Source organism: Ornithorhynchus anatinus, chromosome 1, assembly GCF_004115215.2.
Source record: "Ornithorhynchus anatinus isolate Pmale09 chromosome 1, mOrnAna1.pri.v4, whole genome shotgun sequence".
Lineage (NCBI taxonomy): Eukaryota > Metazoa > Chordata > Mammalia > Monotremata > Ornithorhynchidae > Ornithorhynchus > Ornithorhynchus anatinus.
Window position 1 is genome coordinate 161,383,139 of NC_041728.1, and position 16,826 is coordinate 161,399,964.

A 16,826-nucleotide genomic window follows, 5' to 3' on the forward strand; every position below is an offset into this window, starting at 1 on the left:
TCCTCCTCGTCGTCGCCGCCGCCGCCGCCGCCGCTGGGCCGGGCTGGGCTGGGCCGGGTCGGGCCGGACCGGAAGTGGCCCGCCCGCCCCGCCGCAAGGCCCGCCGGGACTCGTAGTCCCGCCGGCCCCCGCGCCGCCGCGCCTCCCCCGCCCGCAGACTACACTTCCCACAATGCGCCGGGCGCCGCCCCAGCCAATAGGAGGGAGCAGCCGAGCCGGGGGGGGGGGGGGGGGGGGGGGGAGAACGCGACGGAAGGACCCGGACCGGGGGAGGGCCCGGCTGAGCCCCCGCGCGCGCTCCGCTAGGGGGCGCTCATCCATCCATCCATTCAGTCAGTCAGTCATCCATTCATTCATTCAATAGTATTTATGGAGCGCTTACTATAATAATAACGTTGGTATTTGTTAAGCGCTTACTATGTGCCCAGCACTGTTCTAAGCGCTGGGGGTAGACACAGGGGAATCAGGATGTCCCACGTGGGGCTCCCAGTCTTCATCCCCATTTTACAGATGAGGCAACTGAGGCACAGAGAAGTTAAGTGACTCGCCCACAGTCACACAGCTGACAAGTGGCAAAGCCGGGATTCGAGCACTGTACTAAGCGCTTGGAATGGACAAATCGCCAACGGATAGAGACAGTCCCCCGCCCTCTGACGGGCTTACAGTCTCATCGGGGGAGACAGACAAGAACAATAGCAATAAATAGAATCGAGGGGAAGAACGTCTCATTAAAACAATAGCAGATAAAGAGAATCAAGGCGATGCACATCTCCTTAACAAATAGGGTGATGAAAATATATTCATTCATTCAATAGTATTTATTGAGCGCTTACTGTGTGCAGAGCACTGGACTAACCGCTTGAAAGAGACAAATCGGTAACAGAGAGAGACAGTCCCTGCCCTCTGACGGGCTTACAGTCTAATCGGGGGAGACGGACAGGCAAGAACAATGGCAATAAATAGAAAAGGGGAAGAACATCTCATTAAAAACAATAGCAAATAAATAGAATCAAGGCGATGCACATCTCCTTAACAAAATAGATAGGGTGATGAAAATATAGTCATTCATTCAATAGTATTTATTGAGCGCTTACTGTGAGCAGAGGACTGGACTAAGCGCTTGGAATGGACAAATGGGTAACAGATAGAGACAGGCCCTGCCGTATGAAGGGCTTACAGTCTAATCGGGGGAGACAGGCAGAGAAAAACAATGGCAATAAATAGAATGAAGGATCGTGTAGTCATCAGGGCAGGGCCATTCATTCATTCAGTCATTTATTGAGTGTTTACTATGTGCAGAGCACTGTACTAAGAGCTTGGAATGTAAAAAATCGGTAACAGAGACTGTCCCTGCCCTTTGACGGGCTTACAGTCTCATCGGGGGAGACGGACAGACAAGAACAAAGGCAATAAATAGAATCCAGGGGAAGAACATCTCATTAAAACAATAGCAGATAAGGTGATGAACATCTAATTAACAAAATAGATAGGGTGATGAAAATATATACAGTTGAGCCGACGAGTACAGTGCTGGGACAGGAGAGGGAAAGGGGGGAGAAGAGGGTTTAGCTGCGGAGAGGTGAAGTGCGGGGGTAGAGGGAGCAGAGGGAAAAGGGGAAGCTCGGTCTGGGAAGGCCTCTTGGAGGAGGGGAGTTTTAAGTGGGGTTTTGAAGAGGGGAAGAGAATCAGTTTGGCGGAGGTGAGGAGGGAGGGCGTTCCGGGACCGCGGGAGGACGAGGCCCAGGGGTCGACGGCGGGATAGGCGAGACCGAGGGTCGGTGAGGAGGTGGGCGGCAGAGGAGCGGAGTGTGCGGGGTGGGTGGTAGAAAGAGAGAAGGGAGGAGAGGTAGGAAGGGTCAAGGTGATGGAGAGCCTCGAAGCCTAGAGTGAGAAGTTTTTGTTTGGAGCGGAGGTCGATAGGCAACCACTGGAGTTGTTTAAGAAGGGGAGTGATAGGCCCAGATCGTTTCTGCGGGAAGATGAGCCGGGCAGCGGAGTGAAGAATAGACCGGAGCGGGGCGAGAGAGGAGGAAGGGAGGTCAGAGAGAAGGCTGACACAGTAGTCTAGCCGGGATATAACGAGAGCCCGTAGCAGTAAGGTAGCCGTTTGGGTGGAAAGGGCGGATCTTGGCGATATTGTAAAGGTGAGACCGGCAGGTTTTGGTGACGGATTGGATGTGTGGGGTGAAAGAGAGAACGGTAATAATAACGTTGGCATTTGTTAAGCGCTTACTATGTGCAGAGCACTGTTCTAAGCGCTGGGGGAGATCCAGGGTCATAGGGTTGTCCCACGTGGGGCTCACAGTCTTCATCCCCATTTTCCAGATGAGGGAACTGAGGCCCAGAGAAGTGAAGTGACTTGCCCAAAGTCACGCAGCCGAGGGGTGGCAGAGTCAGGATTAGAACCCATGACCTCTGACTCCCAAGCCCCGGCCCTTGCCACTGAGCCCCGCTGCTTCCAAATAGAATCAAGGGGAGGTACACCTCATTAACAACATAAATAGGGTAATAAATAATATAGACAAATGAGCAGAATGCTGAGGGGAGGGGAGGGAGAGGGGGAGGAGCGGAGGGAAAGGGGAGGAAAGAGGGCAGAGGAAAGAGAGGTGAAGGGAGGTTGGGTAGAAGGAGCAGAGGGAAAAGGGGAAGCGCAGTCTGGGAAGGCCTCCTGGAGGAGGTGAGCTCTCAGTAGGAGGTGAAGCTCTCGAATCCCACCTCCGCCCCTTCCCAGCCGTGTGGCTTTGGGCAAGTCCCCTCCCTTCCTCTGGGCCTCAGTTCCCTCCTCCTTGTGACTGTGGACAAGTCACTTCACTTCTCTGGGCCTCAGTGACCTCATCTGCAAAATGGGGATGAAGCCTGGGAGCCTCATGTGGGACCACCTCGTTACCCTCCATCTACCCCAGCGCTTAGAACAGTGCTCTGCACATAGTAAGCGCTTAACAAATACCAACATTATTATTATTATCATTATTATTATCAAATGGGGATGAAGACCGTGAGCCCCCCTGGGGGGGGCGGGGAGGGGCAACCTGATCACTGCATATCCCCCCGCCCCGGCGCTTAGGACAGTGCTTGGCACCTAGGGGAAGCAGCGTGGCTTAGCGGAAAGAGCCCGGGCTTGGGAGTCAGAGGTCATGGGTTCCAATCCTGACCCTGCCACTTGTCAGCTGTGTGACTGTGGGCAAGTCCCTTCACTTCTCTCAGTGGAAAGAGCACGGGCTTTGGAGTCAGAGGTCATGAGTTCAAATCCCAGCTCTGCCACTTGTCAGCTGAGTGACTGTGGGCAAGTCACTTCACTTCTCTGGGCCTCAGTTCCCTCATCTGTCAAATGGGGATTAAGACTGTGAGCCCCACGTGGGACAACCTGATTCCCCTGTGTCTACCCCAGCGCTTAGAACAGTGCTCTGCACATAGTGAGCGCTTAACAAATACCAACATCATTATTCTTATTATCAAATGGGGATGAAGACAGGGCGCCCCACGGGGGGCAACCTGATCACCCCGTATATTCCTCCCCCGCCCCAATGCTTAGAACAGTGCTTGGCACTTAGTAAGCACTTAACCAATGCCATTATGATGATGATGATTAAGAGAGCGCTGAGGCAGGGGCCTGGAGGGGCTCCGCTAGGGGGCGGTAGAGAGCGCAGAGGCAGGAGATAGTAGGAGGAACAACACGGGGGGGACAACCTGATCACCTCGTATCCCCCCCAGCGCTTAGAACAATGCTTAGCACATAGTAAGCGCTTAACCAATACCACCATTATCATTATTATGATGAAGAGGGCGTGGAGGCAGGGGAGAGGCGGCGCTCCGCTAGGGGGCGGTAGAGAGCGCGGAGGCAGGGGCCTGGGGGCGCTCCGCTAGGGGGCGGTAGAGAGCGCGGAGGCAGGGGAGAGGCGGCGCTCCGCTAGGGGGCGATAGCGAGCACGGAAGCGGGAAGAGGAGGAACAACACGGGGAACAACCTGATCACCTCGTATCCCCCCCCTCCGGCGCTTAGAACAATGCTTAGCACCTAGTGAGCGCTTAACCAATGTCACCATTACCGTTATTATGATGAAGAGGGCGCGGAGGCAGGGGAGAGGCGGCGCTCCGCTAGGGGGCGGTAGAGAGCGCGGAGGCAGGGCCTGGCGGTGCTCCGCTAGGGGGCGGTAGCGAGCGCGGAGGCAGGGGCCTGGGGGCGCTCCGCTAGGGGGCGGTAGCGAGCGCGGAGGCAGGGGCCTGGGGGCGCTCCGCTAGGGGGCGGTAGCGAGCGCGGAGGCAGGGGCCTGGGGGCGCTCCACTAGGGGGCGGTAGAGAGCGCGGAGGCGGGGGAGAGGAGAAACAACACGGGAGACAGACAAGCTGGTCATCTTGTAGCGTGGCTCAGTGGCAAGAGCCCGGGCGTGGGAGTCAGAGGTCATGGGTTCAAATCCTGCCTCTGCCACGTGTCAGCTGTGTGACCTTGGGCGAGTCACTTCACTTCCTCTGTGCCTCAGTTACCTCATCTGTAAAATGGGGATTAAGGCTGTGAGCCTCACGTGGGACAACCGGATGACCCTGTGTCTACCCCAGCGCTTAGAACAGTGCTCTGCACACAGTAAGCGCTTAACAAATACCAACATTATTATTATTAGTGTATGCCCCCAGCGCTTAGAACAATGCTTAGCGCATAGTAAGGGCGTAACCAATACCACCATTATCATTATAATGATTAAGAGGGCGCGGAGGCAGGAGAGAGGCGGTGCTCCGCTAGGGGGCGGTAGAGAGCGCGGAGGCAGGGGCGTAGCTGTGCTCCGCTAGGGGGCGGTAGCGAGCGCGGAGGCAGGGGCCTGGGGGCGCTCCGCTAGGGGGCGGTAGCGAGCGCGGAGGCAGGGGCCTGGGCGCGCTCCGCTAGGGGGCGGTAGAGAGCGCGGAGGCAGGGAGGTAGCTGTGCTCCGCTAGGGGGCGGTAGCGAGCGCGGAGGCAGGGGCCTGGCGGCGCTCCGCTAGGGGGCGGTAGAGAGCGCGGAGGCAGGGGAGAGGAGGAGGAGCAACACGAGGGACAACCTGTTCACATGTATCCCCCTCAGCGCTTAGAACAGTGCTTGGCACATAGTGAGCGCTTCACCAATACCACCATTATCATTATTATGATGAAGAGAGCGCGGAGGCAGAGGCCTGGCGGCGCTCCGCTAGGGGGCGGTAGCGAGCGCTGAGTCAGGGGCGTAGCTGTGCTCCGCTAGGGGGCGGTAGCGAGCGCGGAGGCAGGGGTCTGGGGGCCCTCCGCTAGGGGGAGGTAGCGAGCGCGGAGGCAGGGGTCTGGGGCGCTCCGCTAGGGGGCGGTAGCGAGCGCGGAGGCAGGGGAGAGGAGGAGGAACTGCTCCAGCAGGAGGCGCTGTTGCGGCCGCGCAGAAAGTGCCCGGAGCATCGCAGCAGCAGCAGCAGCAGTCGCCCAAGGGCAAGGACTGGCCACCCAGCGGGCCAGCTGGCCCAGCGGGGAGCAGCCCCATCGGCCAGCCGCCGGGGAAGGAAGAGGAAAAAAAGGGGGAAAAAAAAGCTAGGCAGGTGGGGGCCAAACTGGAAGAGCTGCGGCCAGCCCCAGCTGGAGCGCCAATAAAGGAGGAGGAGGAGGAGGAGGAGCAAAACGAGCTCAATTGGCCATCGGGAGGAGGAGGAGGAGGAGGAGCCTTTGCACAAACCTCAGCAGCAAGCTCAGCAGCAGGAGCTCCAGAAAGACTCCAAAGGAGGAGCAGCAGGCTCGGGGTTGGAAGGTAAGCAGCTCAAGCCGCTCACACCCTCCGCAAACACGGCCTTGCTCATTCCAGAGCCGGTTGGGCAGGCTCCTTTCCTCGCAGAGCCTCGGCCTGGCATTTCTTCGAGCCAAGGGAGAGACCTTTCATTCTCACTTTTTTTTTTTCCTCCTTTACAGTAGGAGGTTTTTTTTTTTTTCCCATCCTGTGTGGGGCGCTTAAGGCGTGCACGGCACTGTACTGAGCGTTTTTGCCTCTGGAGAAGGCACTTCGAGGCTCTTCCTGTGGGTTAGGTGAGAACAGGCAAATGACTCGCCCTATTGACATCTCAAAACGTAGGGGGGAATTGATTTCGGACTGTAGGGCTCGGGGTGAATGGAGTGGCGAGCAAGCGCTCAGTACAGTGCTCTGCACATCGTAAGCGCTCAATAAGTGCTACCGAATGAATGAGTTGAGGTTCGTCTTTGAACTTTTAAGATGCATCAGGTGCTTAGAATAATAATGGCCTTTATTAAGCGCTTACTTTGTGCCGACCCCTGCTCTAGGCGCCTATTTATTCATTCAGTAGTATTTATTGAGCGCTGACTCTGTGCAGAGCACTGTACTAAGCGCTTGGAATTCATTCGGTAGTATTTACTGAGCGCTTACTGTGTGCAGAGCACTGTACTGAGCGCTTGGAATGTATAATTCGGCACCAGATAGAGACCGTCCCTGCCCAATAACGGGCTCACAGTCTATGGGAGTCATTGATGTTAATGCAAATGTGTGTGTGTTTTTGTGGTGGTTTGTTTGTTGTTTTTACATTCAGATCTGGTTCAATCTTTGAGGGCGTTGATGTAGTTCAGTCCCTTTTCTGTTTTTAAGCCCCTGTCCCCCCGCCCCCCCCCCCCCGTTGCCTAAGATTTGAGACATCTGTGATAGAGAAACAAATGCAGAAGATGATGTTATAAGCTGAAAATCACCCCTCCCCAACACACCCCAAAATAACCGCCTCGTACAGTGCCCTGCACATAGTAAGCCCTCCATAAATACTCTTGAATGAAGATGTTGAAAAGAAGAAATTCTTGCGGGTCCCTCCTCTTGATTCTGTCAGGGGGAAACCCACATTTTGAGGCTGACATCCTCCAGTTGCCACACACGTTCGTTTCTGATATTTTCAAGTGCGTCTCAGCCGTGAGAGGAAAGCAATTCTATCAGGAATGATAAGTATTTTGAAGTTAGAGATAGAATATGAGTATGTTAACTTCTAAACTCTTTGGGAATCATTTTGCCAAGCAGAAACTTGGAAGGAATGATAGTCGTGGTGGGTTTGAAAGTTGTGAATGATGATAAAATACTAGATGTTCCCAAGCCTTTAACCTTGTTCTGATTCTTCCTCTTACGGAGTGGAATAATCTAGGGCATGTAGGTGATCAGTCTTTCTAAATAAGAATAAAGAGCCTTCATTCTCGAGTTTCTCTGGCTATTAAATTAGGAGATTGTGCTTTAGTTGGGAAAGGTACCATTTGATTCTCTCGGTGGCTGTCACAAAGCATGTGGTGTTAATTAAAATGACATTACCCCTTGTCTTCCATCTAAATCGTGTCTACCGTGGCAGAATTGTATGCCATGCTCTATGTTCAGCCACCTAATGACAGGCCGTCCTCGACACCATGAAATGTCTACATTATTCATGCTACTCTTCCTTCTCAACTCTTTCTCCTCTGTGACTTTTTGGTTTCGTGAGTGAGCGTGTAAAGACATTCCCTTTTTGTAATAAAACGATGAAGCCGGGTTGAGAGTCATACTCTTTTTGAAATGTGATGTTCAGCTCTAGTGGCTGTCTGACAGCCAGAATGGTGTAATTATGGCACAGCTTTGTGTCCTCTACACTGATGGAGACTATAAAGGGACAAGTCAAAGGAGAAAGCTGCATTCAGATTGTCAGAGAAGAGATCAGGTAAGTGCTAGATTGCAACAAGCCTTTTTTTTTTTTTTTTTCACCATTCTTTCCCAGAGAGTGAAGAAAAAGCAGCAACTCTTCCAAGTTGACCTTAATTGGGTGAGATTCCTCCATCCACAGTTACACAGTCCATACTTTTTGTCTCTTTCTCAGGGGGGAAAATGATGGGAGTAGGAAGCAGGGTGTGGTGAGGTTCCCAAAACACTTGAGGAAGCCAGGTGTCCTGACTCAGTGTGTTGGAGTCCTTTTTTTGGCCGCATCACTGACTCATTTTGAGACTATGACCAACTCATTTCATCTCCTGATGTTTTTGTTTAGCCCTTTCTTATCCCTGGAATAACAAAACTGGCTCCCAAGTGCTTTGATATCCTCTGATAAAAGATTCAATCTTAATGTGTGAAGCTTTCCCAAGTATTTGAATGGTAATCATCTGATAAGTGGTAGAAGTTGTAGGAAGAAAAGGTAAATTGCAAAAGCAATCCTGAGACTTCTCAACAGTGTACAGCTTTTTTTTTTCCCCCTAAGATTTTCAACTCCTGGGACTTTTGGAAAGACTAAGGTCAAGAATAAGTGAAAAATGTAGAAACTCTGTGATCATTAATTTTTTTTTTTAGCTTCTAGACTTCAGAAATTTCCTCACTGTGCCAAAAGAAGAAAAAAAATGTGTGCTCAGCATAGTGGAAAACATTTTTACACAGGTTTGAAGGGAGATAGGATTATAGTGGCAATACAGGGTTTTAATGTTTGCTTTTTTAATTATTGACTCATTTTAAAATGAAATTTCAAATTAACATTATCCTCTGGTCAGGAGAGGGAATATATACTATTGATGATGGGGAAACTAAGCTATAAAAGAGTTTCTAGTATAATCTTATGTCATCTAGGATGAAATCAGATCATTTTTTTTCTGGATTTCAGTAGTATGAAGCTACACATTGTTTAGAAAAAATCAAGACCCGTTTGCAGAATGTCCTTTATTTTTACTTAGTTGTTTGAAATACTGCCCGGCAATCCTACCGGCATTTATCGAAATAGAAGATTCTTAGTCAACCCCATGCTTTTAGAGACTCTCAGTCCTGTTCTTCTTCAATTTATGAATAACATTATGTTAAACATGAAGCTCTCCTCATTGGTATTGCACTTTAGCAGGAAAAGCCATCTTTTTGCACACTTAATTGGGGCAAAAATCCATTGTTTCCAGTGATGTTGGGGGGAAAATAGATCCTGAAACTGCATCCTTTTCCCAACGAAATGAGACACTGTACCTTTTCCTGACTCCTTTAGAGCCTGCACACATTAACCACCATGTCCTTCCTCTCTAGTCATCGTTAGTTTCTGGTTCATTTTCTCCCTGAGGAATCAGCTTTCCTACAGTGATATTCTGATTGGAGGAATGTTGACATGAAAAGTGTCAGCCCCTTGTTTAAATGTGTTGCTGTTGTATAGCCAAAAGTAAAAGCTGATGTCTCCTCTCATGCAGTGCTCTTCAATCATTATTTGAACATCTGGGACCCACAATTAGCCAGGCGATCCAGGTATCATTATAAAATATGAAAAGTTGGTGAATCGCAGCCTTGGGGATGGAGGAATGAGGGATCTGAAGCAAGAGACAAAAGCTATCAGGATAACCTGGAGAGGACCCTAGCTCATAGGGGAATCCTAAGACAAAAGAGAATCAGTGAAGAAGCTAGAGAGGAAAAATGGCTTGGTGTGAATTTTTAAAAGGAACTCCCCCCTGCTTTTATTTTTCCAGCAATAGTAGAAAAATCAAGGATAATGATGTAGATGACTAGTTCAAAAATCATTTCAATCAATGATATTTATTGACCATCTGCTGTATGTGGAGCACACTACTAAATGCTTGGCAGAATACAACAGAACTGTGCTCCGCACACGGTAACTTTGTATCTTGACTTTGTACGCAGTGAATGCTCAAGGTTCCCTGTCCAAAACGAGCTTATGGTCTAAAGGATGGTCAATGAAGTAATAAGTATGATAACTAAAAATAATGAATAGGAAATGTTGGAAAGATAGACTATACAGGATTTGACTTGGAAGGCAAGAGATCTTCAAAAAATAATTTTTAAGGTCATGTTTATTGAGCACTTACCGTAAGCAGAGTACTGTATTAAGGCTTGAGAGAATACAGTTCAGTAGAGTAGCTAGACACAATTCGTGTCTTCAAAGAATTTATCGTTTGAGAGTTGGGAAAGGAGTTTCTCAACCATTAATCATAACTTTGTACCTTGACTTTGCACATAGTAAATGCTCAATAAATGAATGAATTGAATAATGATGATTTAATTTAAAGAACAACTTTTTTCAGGCATTAACCTTGTAATTTATTTATCTCTGGAATAAATAATTTAAAATTTAATGTCACTTTCAAAAAATTTTACACTTGGTTAACTTCTGACTTTCTGGAATCTTCCTAGAAGAATAGATTTTTGTTTGGCTATAAGTGAAAGAGAGAAGATTTAAAACCAAATTTCATTTTTACCTGGAATGCTGAGAGTAACATCTTTAACATCTCTGCTCTGGATTTTATTCTCATTACAGCTTATGAAAAATCACAGTGGTGTGGTGTGTAAATAAATTTAAACAGTTACCAGTACATGTACTTGGCTGGTAGACTGTAAGCCCGTCCATGGGCAGGGATTGTCTCTATCTTTTGCCAAATTGTACATTCCAAGTGCTTAGTACAGTGCTCTGCACATAGTAAGCGCTCAATAAATACTATTGAGTGAATATTTCCAAGTCTGAGGCAAGGCACGATTGGCTGGGCTGCTCTCCTCTTCCTCCTTCCCCTCCTCCCAGCAGGAACAACAGCAACTAAGGAACCTAAAATCAGAAGTCATCCAGCTGGAGGAGCCCACACCAGAGCCTCCTCAGGAGAGATGAAGAAAGTATCTCTCAAATCCCTTTGGAAATCCCATCTGCTTCTGTTAGAGAAGTCCTATTCTCCCAACTACCTCTTCAATCACACAATTCATGGTATTTGTTCAACACTTACTGTGTACAGAGCAATGTAATAAATGCTTGGGAAAGTACAATTAATTCGAGTTGGTAGGCACAACACTTGCCCACAAGAAGTTTACAATCCCCAGAGGACCTTGCAATCTTCCCCTGCAGGTTTGCACTCACAACGACCCACATAATACTGAGAGTATTTAAGCACTTAGTCTTAGTGTGGGCCAAAAAACTGTCCTCCTAAGCGCTGGGGTCGAGACCAAATAATCAGGTTGGGTGCCATCCCTGTCACCCATTAGGCTCACTTTTGCACATGTAGATAATATACACAGTCTAAGTCCTTGTTTAGTCACTCAGTCATATTTCCAGCCCTTTTTCCCTTCTATTTGAAGATTATTTCATCAGTCTCCCCCATTAGTTCATAAACTCCTTGAGTGCAGGGTTAGTTTTTTTGCTTGGGTGGTTTGCTGTTGTGGGGGGTGTTTTTTGCCTTCATTTTAACCTTCCAAGTGATAAGGACAGTGTTCTGCACCCAGTAAGTGCTCAATAATTATTATTGATTGGACAGAAATATTCACAAACAGTAGACTCAAAATAAGCAGCGTAGCTCAGTGGAAAGAGCACGGGTTTAGGAGTCAGAGGTCGTGACTTCTAATCCCGGCTCTGCCATTTGTCAGCTGTGTGACTTTAGGCAAGTTACCTCATTTCTCTGGGCCTCAGTTGCCTCATCTGTAAAATAAGTATTAAAGACCGTGAGCCCCACATGGGACAACCTGATTACCTTGTATCTCCCCCACCACTTAGAACGGTGCTTGGCACATAGTAAGCGCTTAACAAATACCTGCAATATTATTATTATTATTATTAGATGATTTCCCCTTCAGTGATGATCAGAGAACCCTGAGGAGGGTGCTGGAAGGGGAGAGGTAGTTCTGGGGAGTTAAAGGAAAATGTGGGCAGAAGGGGGAAGACAGTCCTCATCCAACATGGGGGTCACAGTCTGTCTTGGGACTTATTGTCCGCTCATTCACAGCACTTGTATACAGCTGGATCTTGGATCAAACTTTCATTTTATTTATTACGATTCTACTGCTTGTGAATATTTCTGCCCCCACCCCCAACACGCGCACACACAGTCACATTATACATTATGAGAAGCAGCATGGTGTAGTGGGGAGAGCACAGGCCTGGAAGTCAGAAGGTCATGGATTCTAATCCTGGCTTCACCACGTGTCTGCTATGTGACCTTGGGCAAGTCATTTAACTTCTCTGTGCCTCCATTATCTCATCTGTAAAATGGGGGCCGAGACTGTGAGCCCCATGTGGGACAAGGGACTGTGTCCAACCCGATTTGCTTGTATCCACCCCACTGCCCGGCACAGAGTAAGTGCTTAACGAATACAATTATTATTATCATTATTAAGTTAACAGGACCAACGTTGCCTAGTGGAAAGAGCATGGGGCTGGGAGTCAGAGGACCTGGGTTCTAATCCTGGCTCCACCACTTGCCTGCTGTGTGACTACGGGCAAGACACAACAACTCTGTGTCTTCTTTTCCTCATTTCTAAAATGGGGATTCGATACCTGTTGTTCCTCTTGGACTGCTAGCTCCATGTGGGATAACAACTGTGCCCAGCCTGATTGATTTGCATTTCCCTTAGTCATTAGAATAGCGCTTGGCACATAGTAAATACTAAATACCATAATTACTGGTATTAAGCTCCTTGGGGCAGTGCAAATGTCTTGTGCTCTCCTATGCTGTAGAAGTACCTGGAGGGACTTGGAATTAATGTTGGTGTTTGTTAAGCGCTTACTATGTGCAGAGCACTGTTCTAAGCGCTGGGGTAGTTACAGGGTAATCAGATTGTCCCACATGAGGCTCACAGTCTTAATCCCCATTTTACAGATGAGGTAACTGAGGCCCAGAGAAGTTAAGTGACTTGCCCACAGTCACACAGCTGACAAGTGGCAGAGCCGGCATTCGAACCCATTACTGAGTACCTACTGAAAGCAACACACTGTACTATGACACCTACTAATACTATCCCCGCCCCTGAACTGTAAACTCACTGTGGGTAGGGAATGTTATTAATCGTCGAACTCTCCCAAGCGCTTAGTGCAGTTCTCTGCCCACAGTAAGCACTCAAATACGATTAACTGGCTGACTAGTCCCTCCTCCGCTATGCAGATTGACTGTCCAACCATTCTTCTGCTTTTTTTTCTTCCTTAGTTGTGACATTGACAGCAGAAGCAGCTATATTTTATTTACCATTCAATCATGCCACCATGAGAAAGTAGTTTTTATATCCTGCTTTGACGATCCTCAGACTGTCAAAAAATCTTGAAACTCTATACATAACCAAGAAGTAAAACTGTGAAGCAGCATGGCTTAGTGGAAAGAGCCTGGGCTTGGGAGGCAGAGGTCGTGGGTTCTAATCCTGGCTCTGCCCCTTATCAGCTGGGTGACTTTGGGCAAGTCACTTGACTTCTCTGTGCCTCAGTTACCTCATCTGGAAAATGGGGAGTAAGACTGAGCCCCACATTGGACAACCTGATTATCTTTTATCTACCCAGCACTTAGAACAGTGCTTGGCACATAATAAGCGCTTAACAAATACCAAAACTATTATTAATGATCGAGAAACTGCGTGACCTGCAAGTAAATAGGACCTGGTTTCTAATGCTGCCTCTGCTGTTTGTGTGTTGCGTGACCTTGGGGAAGACACTTAACTTGTCTCTGTCTCAGTTACTCCATCTGTCAAGAGGAGATTAAGACTGCGAACCCTATGTGGAATATGGGCTATGTCCAACCTTATTTATTTATCTATTTTTATGTCTGTTCCCCCCTCTAGACTGTGAGCTCAGTGTGGGTAGGAATTTGTTGTTTATGCTGTACTTTCCCAAGTGTTTAGTACAGTGTTTTGCACACAGTAAGTCTCAATAAATACGATTGAGTGAATGAATTAGCTCATATTTACCCTAGCACTTAAAAGGAAATTGCTATCTGTTATGTACTTACTACATGCCAAGCACTGTTCTAAGCACTGGGGTAGATGCAGGGTAATCCATTTGGTCACATTCCCTGTCCCATATGGGACTCCCTGTCTTAATCCCCATTTTCCAAATGAGGGAACTGAGGCACAGAGAAGCGAAGTGAGTTGCCCAAGGTCACCCAGCCGACAAGTGGCGGAGTTGGGATTAGAACCCACATCCTCTGACTTCCAAGCCCACGCTCTGGCTACTGGGCCCTGCTGCTTCCTGGCAGTACTTGACACATAGAAAGTGCTTAACAAATGCTATTAAAAAATCAACTAATTTTTTTTTTCATTTTGAAGAATGAGATGTTTCTGCTGAATAGATCTTCTATCTCAAAAGATTCTTACTTTGAGTCTACTGTGCATGCATCTCTTCACTTGGGAAGTATTTGATTGCCGAGTTGGAGTCATAAGTAGTACTGAGAAGCAGTGTGGCTTAATGGAAAGAGCATGGGCTTGGGAGTCGGAGGATGTGGGTTCTATTCCCAGCTCCACCACTTGTCTGGTGTGTGTGACCTTGGACAAGTCACTCAACTTCTCTGTGCCTCGGTGACCTCCTCTGTAAAATGGGGACTAAAACTGTGAGCCCCACATGGGACAACCTAATTACTTTGTATCCACCCCAGCACTTAGAACAGTACCTGGCACATAGTAAGCGCTTAAGAAATACCAGAATTATTATTATTACTATTACTGATTCACTTATTATTACTATTACTGGCAGAAGTGAGTAAATGAGGACATTTGTGTGTGAGGCTTGAGTGCTCCGGGTGCCAAGTGACTGACTCAATGCCACACAATGCGGAGTTTTCCTTCTGAATGCCACACAGCTGTGGCTTCCTCAATGGGGCCAGATCTGGAGGCCACCGATTTTCAGGTTCCATTTGAAGCGATCTTCAGTAGGCTCCGTGAGGATCCCGCTGCTGGTTGGAGGTGGTGGGAGGGAACAGTACAGCAGTGGAGACGGCTGCCCCGAGCACAGCTGCGGTGAAGCAGAGAGATGGAGGAGGAGTCTGTCGAGCTGCAGCCATGGAATGACTGCTTCTGGGAGGTTTCTGGCCTGGCCATCAACATGTGACACTTAGCGGCCCCTCCGTGGTGGTGCTGTGGGATCCCTCCTGTCCTGAGGCTCTCAGTGGACTCCCACCCCTCACACAGCCTCCTTGTGTTCCTGGTGAGTCCTAACCAACTTCTCATGCCCGATTATATGCCTGATTTCAGCTGTCTCCTCCCCGGACTTTTCCATCACTGTATCCAGCATCACCGTTCTCCCTGTCTCACAAGCTCACAACCTTGGCATTATCCTCGACTCATTCCCCTAACATTCAATCCTGTTACTAAATCCTGTCAGTTCTACCTTTGCACTAGAATCCACTCTTACTTTCTATCCAAACGGTTACTAAACTGATCCAGTGTTTATTGTATCCTGCCATGACTACTGCTTCACCTTCCTCGGTGACCTCCCTGCCTTCTGTCTCCCCACTCCAGTCTATACTTCACGCTGCTGCCTTGATCATTTTTCTTAAAAAAAATAGTTTGGTCCATATCTCTCCCCTTCTCAAGAACCTCCAGTGGTTGTCTACCCATCTCTGTATCCAACAGAAGTTCCTTATCAATAGCTTTAAGGCATTCAATCAGCCCTATCACTCACAGAGAGGTAGCATGGCCTAGTGGATAGAGCACGGGCCTGGTAGTCAGAAAGACCTGGATTCCAATTCCAGGTCTGTGTGACCTTGGGGAAATCGCTTTTCTTCTCTGTGGCTCAAGTTACCTCATCTGTAAAATGGGGGTTAAGACTCTGAGCTCCATATGGGACAGGGACTCTATCTATCTAGCCTGATCAGCTTGTATCTACCCTAGTGCTTGACACACAAGTGCCTTGCAAATACCATCATTATTATAATTATTATTATTTTTACCACCTTACCTTGCTGATCCTGCTCACTTAGCTCTTTTAATGCCAACTTACTCACTGTACTTCATTCTCATCTGTGCTGCTGTAGACCCCTTTCTCACATCCTCCCTCTGGCCTGGAACTTCCTCCCCTTTTATATTTGACAGTCCATCACTCCCCGCCCCTGTCAAAACCCTCCTAAAATCACATCTCTTTCAAAAGGCCTTCCCTAACTAAGTTCTCATTTCCCTACCTGCCCTCCTCTTTGCAATGCTGACATACTTAGATACGTACTTCTTAAGCACTTGACATTCACCCCACCCTCAGCCCCACAGGACTTAGGTAATAATAATGTTGGTATTTGTTAAGCGCTTACTATGTGCCGAGCACTGTTCTAAGCGCTGGGGTAGACACAGGGGAATCAGGTTGTCCCACGTGGGGCTCACAGTCTTAATCCCCATTTTACAGATGAGGTAACTGAGGCACCGAGAAGTGAAGTGACTTGCCCATAGTCACACAGCTGACAAGTGGCCGATCCGGGTACATAACCTTCCATTCTGCCATCTCTCCAATTTATATTTATCTGTCTGTCTCCCCTTCTGGTAATAATGATAATACCGATGGTATTTGTGAAGCTCTCACTATGTGCCAAGCACTGTTTAAGCACAGGGGTAGACACAGGTAAGCAGGTTGTCCCACGTGGGGCTCACAGTCATAATCCCCATTTTACACATGAGGTCACTGAGATAAAGAGATGTGAATTGACCTGCCCAAGGTCACATGGCAGACAAGTGGCGGAGCCGGGATTAGAACCCACATCCTTTGACTCCCGAGCCTGGACTCGTGCCACTAGGCCATGCTGCTTCTAGACTGGAAGATCCCTATGGGCAGGTATCATGTCTCCCAACTACAGAATTGTACTTTCCCAAACCCATTATGTAGTGCTCTGAACACAGTGAGCACTGTGCGAAGCGGTGTGGCCTAATGGAAAGAGTATGGGCCTGGGAGTCAGAGGAGAAGCAGCGTGGCTCAGTGGAAAGAGCCCAGGCTTGGGAGTCAGAGGTCATGGGTTTGAATGCCGACTCTGCCATATGTCAGCTGTGTAACTGTGGGCAAGTCACTTAACTTCTCTGTGCCTCAGTTACCTCATCTGTAAAATGGAGATTAACTGTGAGCCTCACGTGGGACAACCTGATTACCCTGTATCTACCCCAGCACTTAAAACAGTGCTCTCCACATAGTAAACGCTTAACAAATGCCAACATTATTATAATTA

The 16,826-nt window shown here is 48.4% G+C and overlaps 1 protein-coding gene across 1 annotated transcript in view; it reads left to right on the top strand.

The window, feature by feature from the left end:
- The first annotated feature begins 5,631 nt into the window (after positions 1-5,631).
- The window catches only part of SERPINI1 (serpin family I member 1), a 94,238-nt gene continuing 83,043 nt past the window's right edge, over positions 5,632-16,826 (top strand). The window contains exon 1 of the mRNA XM_029073812.2: positions 5,632-5,730. The gene's annotated coding sequence lies outside the window, so the exon portion shown is untranslated. The remainder of the gene's footprint in view (positions 5,731-16,826) is intronic.